Genomic DNA, 8,465 nt, shown 5'->3' on the forward strand with positions numbered 1-8,465 from the left:
TTTTTGATTTATTATAGAGATGAGGTCTCGCCAAGTTGCCCAGGTGGGTCTCGAACCCGCAGGCTCAGACAATCCACTTACCTCTGCCTCCCAAAGCGTGGGATTACAGGCTGAGCCACCGAGCCCAGTTGAACTTCATTTTTATACATCTTTTTTTTTTTTTTTTGAGTTGGAGTCTCTCTGTTACCCAGACTGGAGTGCAGTGGCCACTCCCAGCCACTGCAGCCTCAACCTACTGGGCTCTGGCAATCCTTCCGCCTCAGCCTTTCAAGTAGCTGGAACTACAGGCGTGCTCTACACGCCCGGCTAATTTTTTGATTTATTGTAGAGATGAGGTCTCACCAAGTTCCCCAGGTGGGTCTCGAACCTGCGGGCTCAGGCAATCCACTCACCTCGGCCTCACAAAGTGTTGGGATTGCAGGCTGAGCCACTGAGCCCTGCCTTTTAAACATCATTTAATCGTTTTATAAAAGTAGAAGTTCAATAGACAGTTATTGACTGCGTCATCAATCCCCTGAAGGCAGCTGGAAGGAGCTGCTTAAGTGTTTCCTCTCTCCTCTGCCTCAGCAGACATCCTAAACTTAGCATAGTTTCAAGGGTATACTGAGACTCTTTTGAAGACTGACATGAATACTATTACTTCATTAATAAAGGGATAAGCACTAAAAGAGTCATCTAATGAAATGAGACCAGTTCTCCTTCAAGGATTATTCACTTGCTTGATTTTCTCTCCTGTTTCCCCCCTCCCACCCACATGCTGATGGTCTGTCAGATTAACAAAACTAGTTTCATCCCCCCCGTTATTTTTTAGTTGGAGTCTCACTCTGTTGCCCAAGCTGAAGTGCAGTGGCATGCTCACAGCCACTGCAGCCTCGACCTGCTGGGCTCAGGTGATCCTTCCACCTCAGCCTTCCAGGTGCACCACCATGCCCTGCTAATTTTTCTTGATTTATTGTAGAGACATGGTCTCGCCAAGTTGCCCAGGCTGGTCTCAAATCCCTGGGCTCAGGCAATCCTCTCACCTCAGCCTCCCAAAGTGCTAGGATTATAGGTGTGAGCCACTGCACCTGGCCTCATCTCCTCTTTTAGAACAGTATTCTCTTCCTCTGAAAAACAAGGAAATTGTCCTAGTCCATTGAAGCTGCTGTTACAAAATACTGTAAACTGGGTGGTTGTTTTGTTTTTGTTTTTGTTTGTGGAAGGAAAGTGACTTTATTCCAAAAGTCAGCAGATAGGGAAATGGCCATGATCATGGTTCAAAGAAACTGTATCAGATTTTTTTGCTGAGTGCAAGGGTTTAAGAAGGGGAACTTGGTATGCAGGCATGACCCAGCGTGTGTCTCTCTTTTTTTTTTTAACTTTTAAAAATTTTATTTTAAAGATGTGGGGTACAATTCAGGGTTAGGTATACACATGTTCATTATGCAGGTATTCTTGTTGATGAAGTGTGAGGTGCGCCCCACCCCAGGCAATTTCCCACTACTGCCATCCCTTTCTTACAGTATTATTATAATTGTTCAAGGTCCGCTATGAGTGAGAACATATGGTACTCTGTTCTTTGTTTATGTGATAGATTACTGAGTATGACAGACTCTAAATCCATCCAAGTTGCTGCAAAGTCCATATGTTTGTCCTTCTTTATGGCTGCATAATATTTCATTGTGTGTATGTACCACATTTTTTTATCCAGTCCAACTTCAATGGGCAGCATGGTTGGATCCATGTTTCTGCTGTTGAAAATAGAGCTGCAATAAACATGCATGTGCAGATATCTTTTTGGTAGAATGATTTGAATTCCTCTGGGTATATTCTCAATAGGGGGAATTGCTGGGTCATATGGAAGGTCAATTTCTAATTCTTTCAGAAATCGCCACACTGTCTTCCAAAGAGGTTGCACTAGTTTGCATTCTCACCAGCAGTGTAGAAGTGTTCCTTTTTCTCCACATCCTCGCCAGCATCTGTTGTTTCTTTTATTAATGATGACCATTCTTATTGGGGTTAGGTGGCATCTCAACATAGTTTTGATTTGCATTTCTCTGATAATTAGTGAGGCTGAGTACTTTTTCATGTGTCTGTTGGCTGCCCATATATCTTCTTTTGAGAAATGTCTATTCATGTCTTTTGTCCACTTTTTATTTTTATTTTATTTTGAGTTGGAAGCTCACTCTGTCGCCCAGGCTGGAGTACAGTGGCATGCTCACAGCCACCACAGCCTCAACCTGCTGGGAAGGTGATCCTTCTGCCTCAACCTTCCAAGTAGCTGGAACTACAGGCACGCACCACCACACCTGGCTAATTTTTTGATTTATTATAGAGATGAGGTCTCACCAAGTTGCCCAGGATGGTCTGGAACCCGTGGGTTCAGGCAATACTCTTACCTCAGCCTCTCAAAGTGCTAAGATTATAGGCGTGAGCCAGCATGCCCGGCCTTTTGCCCACTTTTTAATGGGGCGGTTTGCTTTTCTCCTTTCAGCGCATTTGAGTTCCTTGTAAATCCTAGATGTTAGGCCTTTGTCAGATATACAGTTGGCAAATATTTTTTTCCCATTCTGTGGGCTGTCTTCCCACTCTCTTGATGGTTTCTTTTGCTTTGCAGAAGCTTGTCAGTTTGATGAGGTCTCACTCTTCTATCTTATCTCTTATGGTATGGACACTTGGGGTTTTGATCAGGAACTGGTTGTCAGTTCCAATTTCCATAAGGGTGTCTCCTGCATTTTCTAAGATTCTTATAGTTTGAGGTTTTACGTTTAGGTGTTTGATCCATTTAGAGTTAATTTTTTGTGTATGGTGATCAGAGTGTGTCTTGATGGCTCATGTTGGGTGGCATTCCTTCGGGAGGTCTGGTTAGTGTTATCTCAACTGCAGTCAGGTTATGGATCTACCCCAAGCAGGAGGGTCCTACAATCAGACTTTTAAGATTAGCTGCTAGGATTTCGATATGATGCACTGAGAAGGAGACAACATTGATACTGGGTAGGGTGCAGCACAAAACTCATAGATTCTTTGGCTCATCCCTAAAATGAATTTTAGAGCATCCAGCAAAGTTTTAAAACAGTTTATTAGCGTGAAGAAGAGAAGGAAAAAGGAAGATTCATGGCAGAAAGACCTGTTGCAGGCAAGTTTCTGAAAAAAGAAAAACTACAACTGAGTGATTTATACACAACAGACATTTATTTCTCACAGTTGTGGTACCCGGGAAGTCAAGTCAGATTTGGTGTCTGGTACAGGCTGGCTTCCTGGCTCACTGACAGCCATCTTGCCACTGTAACCTCACATGGTAGAAGAGGCTAATGAGCTCTCTAGGACCTTTTATTTAAGGGCTCTAATCCCTGCCCCCATGAACCAATCACCTCCCAAAGGCCACACACCCTAACATCATCACCTTGAAGGTTATTTTTTTTTTTTTTGGTTTTCTTTTGTGTTTTTGTTTTTTGTTTTGAGTTGGAATCTGACTCTTGTTACCCAGACTGGAGTGCAGTGGCACAGTCACAGCCACCACAACCTCAACCTGCTGGGCTCAGGCGATCCTTCTACCTCAGCCTTCCAAGTAGCTGGAATCACAGGTGAGTTCCATCATACTCGGCAAATTTTTTGAATTATTGTAGAGACAAGGTCTTGCCATGTTGCCCAGGCTGGTCAAGAACCCCTGGGTTCAGGCAATCCTCTTACCTCCACCTCCCAAAGTTCTGGGGCAATAGGAATGAGCTACCATGCCTGGCGTTTTGTCTTTTTTGAGTTGGGGACTCACTGTTACCCAGGCTGGAGTGCAGTGACACAATCACGTATCACCGAAGCCTAGATCTCCTGAACTCAGGCAATCCTTCCACCTCAATCTCCTGAGTAGCTGGGATTACAGACGCACACCACTACACCCAACTAATTTTTTAATTTTTTCGTGGAGACGAGAGCTTACTATGTTGCTTAGGCTGGTCTCGAACTCCTGGGCTCAAGCAATCCTCCTGCCTCGGGCTTCCAAAGTACTGGGATTACAGGCATGAGCCACTGCACCTGTCTACTAGGTCATTGTTTTAAGCCCTTTTGGAAGCAAGGGCTCAGAGGCCTGGGATACACCCAATTAATGACAGAGCTAAGGTCAGAATTTGAGCCACTGTGAACAAAGGTTAACATTTCAACACACAAATTTGGGGGAGGGAGACACAAACATTCAGTTCATTGCAGAAGACATCTGTATTATGTTACTGCTACACAATAAATTGCCTCCTGGGCCGGGCTCAGTGGCTCCCACCTATAATCCCAGCACTATTTGGGAGGCCGAGGTGAGAGGATTGTCTGAGCCCACGGGTTCAAGACCAGCCTGGGCAACATGGCGACACTTTATCTCTATAAAAAATCAAGAAAAATTAGCCGGGCATAATGGCACGTGCCTGTGGTTCCAGCTACTTGGAAGGCTGAGGTGGAAAGATTGCCGAAGTGCCACTGTACTCCAGCCTGGGCGACAGAGTGAGATGCTGACTCAAAAAAGTTTTTTTTAGTTAAAAATAAATTACTTCCAAATGCGGCAGCGTGAAAAAACCATTTACTATCCCACACAGTTTCTAAGAATCAGGAGTGCAGGCATAGCATTAGTTGAGTGGTTCTGAATGTCTGTTACAATGCTGTAGTCAAGCGGTTGGCTGGAGCTGCTATCATCTCAAGGCTAGACTGGGGCTGGGGAATCAGCTTCCAAGCCCACTCACACAGCAGTTGGCAGGTCTTAGTTGTTCACTGTCTGTTGGCTGAAGTCTTCATTTCCTCACCAGGAAGGCTTCACATCGCCTAGCAGCTTGCCTTCCCCAGAGCAAGGGATCTGAGACTTGTATGTGTGGAGGAACACATACAAGAAGGAAGTTGCGGTCTTTCATAACCTACCTTAGAAGTGACATACTGTCTGACTGCTGTATATTTTTGGTCATACAGACCAAGGTTGGTAGAGTGTGGGAAAGGACTACCAGCAGATGTGACTATTTGGAGGCAGAGCAGGAGGTCATCTTGGAGGTTGGCTATCACAGCATCCAACCAATACCTACTAAAGATCAGTCAAAACAGGGAAACAAAATTGCACTTTTAAATGATGAGCTTCAGCCAGATGCGGTGGCTCACGTCAATCCCAACACTTTGGGAGGCTGAGGCAAGAGGATTGCCTGAGTTCAGTGGGTTGAGACCAGCCTGGGCAACATGGCAAGACCTTGTCTCTATATAAACCAAAAAATTATGCCTATAGTTCCAGCAACTCAGAAGGCTGAAGCACAAGGATCGTCTGAGCCCAGCAGGTCGAGGCTGCGGTGGCCATGAGTGTGCCACTGCACTCCAGCCTGGGTGACAGAGACTCTGACTCAAAAAAAAGAAAAAAGGAGACAGTAGGAGCAGGAGGGGAGACTAAGGGGGAGTGGGAGATCGAGAATCCTGCCCAATTACACAAGTCCACCAGCCTGCATAGCAGCTTCCTGGCTTCGGTTCTGTGCATAGAGAGTGGCCGATTCTGAGGCCGAGTCCAGCCAGGGCCTTTGCAAGTCTCCGGAAAGTGCTTCCTTGTTGCCAGAAGATTCTGAAAAGTGGAGGGCAGGACTGCAAAGGCCTTATCGTTCACTAGGCCACCAAGGTGACCGCTGATGTCACAAACACTGCCAAGAAGCTCCAGGTGGTGAGCAGGGCTGGCATAAGCATGAACAATGTAGATCTAGATCTGAAGGCCGTAACAAAGAAAGGCATCCTTGTGATGAACACCCGCAATGGGAACGGCTTCAGTTCCGCAGAGCTCACCTATGGGATGATCATATGCCTGACCAGGCAGATTCCCAGGCGATGACTTCTATAAAGGCTGGCAAATGGAAGCGGAAGATGTTCACGGGAACAGGGCTGAATGGAAAGACCTGGGAATTCTTGGCCTGGGCAGGATTGGGTGAGAGGTGGCCCTCAGATGTAGTCCTTGGGGTGAAGACTATAGGGTATGACCCCATCATTTCTTCAGAGGTCTCGGCCTCCTTTGGTGTCTCCTTCGGGGACAGCTGGAGATCTGGCCTCTCTATGATTTCTTTTTCTTTTTTTTTTTTTTTTTTTTGAGTCAGAGTTCACTCTTTGTTGCCCAGGCTGGAGTGCAGTGGCACGCTCACAGTCACCGCAACCTCGACCTGCTGAGCTCAGGCAATCCTTTCCACCTCAGCCTTCCAAGTAGCTAGAACTACAGATGTATGCTAGTTTTTGTGATTTTATTGTGGCGACAAGGTCTCACCAAGTTGCCCAGGCTGGTCTCAAACCCCTAGGCTCAGGCAATCCTCTTGCCTCAGCCTCCCAAAGTGCTGGGATTACAGGTTGAGATACCGTGCCCGGCCACTCTCTATGATTTCATCACTGTGTACATACCTCTGCTGCTCTCCACAACAGGCCTGCTGAATGATGGCACCTCTGCCCAGTGCAAGAAGGGGGTGTGTGTGGTGAACTGCACCTGCAGAGGGATTGTGGACGAGGGCACCCTGCTCCAGGCTCTGCAGTCTGGTCAGTATGCTGGGGCCACACTGGACGTGTTTACGAAAGTAAGTGCCTGGCAGGCTCCTTGTGGGGAGGAGGGGAGAGATGAGGAGCAAAGAGGCTTGTGGCAGGAAAAGTCCAGCCTTTTACAGATGGGCTTCAGCTTACTGGCTCTACTGTCCCTAGTAAACAGGGGAAAATGATGTTGCTAAAAACATACCTGTGTGGCTTGAGGAGGCCATGCAGAGATTGGTACGGAGGCAGCCACGTAGTTTTCTGTAAAACTTAGGTTTTGATCCTTTACCCATTTAGAAAAAAATGCAGCTCGCTGCCACATTCATTAAATTTTACATAAACATGCTCTTTGAGGCTGAAACAGATCTGACAGGTTTTCAATGTGAAAACAAATTACGAAAACTAAAAAAAAAAAAGATGAGCTTCTTAGCTGGGCACAGTGGCTCACACCTGTAGTCCCAAAATTTTTGGAGGCCAAGGCGGGAGGAATGCTTGAGCCAAGGAGTTCAAGACCAGCCTGGGAAACATAGCAAGACCTCATCTTTACCAAACACACACACACACACACACACACACACACACACACACACACACACACACACACACATATGCATGGTGACATGTGCCTGTAGTCCCAGCTACTCAGGAGACTGAGGCAGAAGGATCTGAGTCCAGGAGGTTGAGGTTGCAGTAAGCTGTGATTATGTTATGCCACTGCCCTCTAGCATGGGCAACAGAGTGAGATTATGCTGGGCTCAGGCGATACTGCTTCAGCCTTCCAAGTAACTGGAACTACAGGCGCATGCTAGCAAGCCCGGCTTTTTTTTTTTTTTTTTTAATTTATTGTAGAGACAAGGTCTCACCAAGTTGCCCATGCTGGTCTTGAACCCCTGAGCTCAGCCAATCCTCTCGCCTCGGCCTCCCAAAGTGCTGGAATTACAGGCTTGAGCCATGACGCCCGGCCTTCACTCTGGAAATTGTAAACTCACCCATGGTTTGCCAAGTCCTATATGGTTTGTAGAGGTATATATTAAAGGGAGTGACTGTATGATGGGGAACCAAAAATTCTGGAATTTATTTATTAAAAATTGTATATTTATTCATACATGTTTAAACTTCAGTCACCTTCAAAGTACTCTCTGTTCTATGCAATACACCTATCAAAATGCTTTTTCCACTGCTCAAAACAGTTTTCGAGCTTATCAATTTTGATGTCTTTTAATGCTTCTGCCATTTTTTGTTTCACCTCTTCCATATCAACAAAACATTTTTCTTTGACAACTTTTTTCATCTGGGGAATCAAACCAAAAAAAGTGGTTCAGGGCAAGACTGAGTGAATAATGAGGGCGGGGCTGGGGTCGTATCATTTTTTGTCAAAAACTGCTAAACACTCAGTGCGGTGTGGGCAGGTGCACTCGTGAATCACCCATCACAAAACGCAAACGCATTGAAAGAATCTCCAAAAAATTCACTGAAGCCAAATACTGCTGATTTTTTAAAAATTTATTGTAGAGATGAGGTCTCGCTGCCCAGGCGGGTCTCGAACCTGCAGGCTCAGGCAATCCACTCACCTTAGCCTCCCAAAGGTGCGGGATTACAGGCTGAGCCACCGAACCCGGCGCAACTACCTTTTTATAAAATTCCACCAGCCCTCTACAAGATTACTGCTATTTTTACACTAAATACTTTTTTTCTCCTGCGGGCTTCCAACTTTATGTTAATAATTATGACATCTTTTCATAGATTCTCTGTTTTACTGTGAGTTTAAATTCATATATCCCAGTATATTAGAAAAGAAACACAAATACTATTGTGGGCACTTGAATGAATATAAGAATGCAGCTATATAATTTATTCTTAAATCTGCCTATGCCTAAATAAAAGCGTCTATTGGCTAACCCACAATTTAACTTAATCTGGATGAGGTTGGGCACAGTGGCTCAAGCCTGTAATCCCAGCAATTTGGGAGGCCAAGGTGAGAGGAT

General features: G+C 45.6%; 1 pseudogene; it reads left to right on the forward strand.

The window, feature by feature from the left end:
• Nucleotides 1-6,668, forward strand: part of LOC103265135 — a 46,698-nt pseudogene extending 40,030 nt beyond the window's left edge.
• Nucleotides 6,669-8,465: the final 1,797 nt, after the last annotated feature.

This window comes from Carlito syrichta, unplaced genomic scaffold (genome assembly GCF_000164805.1).
Source record: "Carlito syrichta isolate Samal-C Ts95f unplaced genomic scaffold, Tarsius_syrichta-2.0.1 Scaffold305867, whole genome shotgun sequence".
In the NCBI taxonomy this organism is placed as follows: Eukaryota; Metazoa; Chordata; class Mammalia; order Primates; family Tarsiidae; genus Carlito; species Carlito syrichta.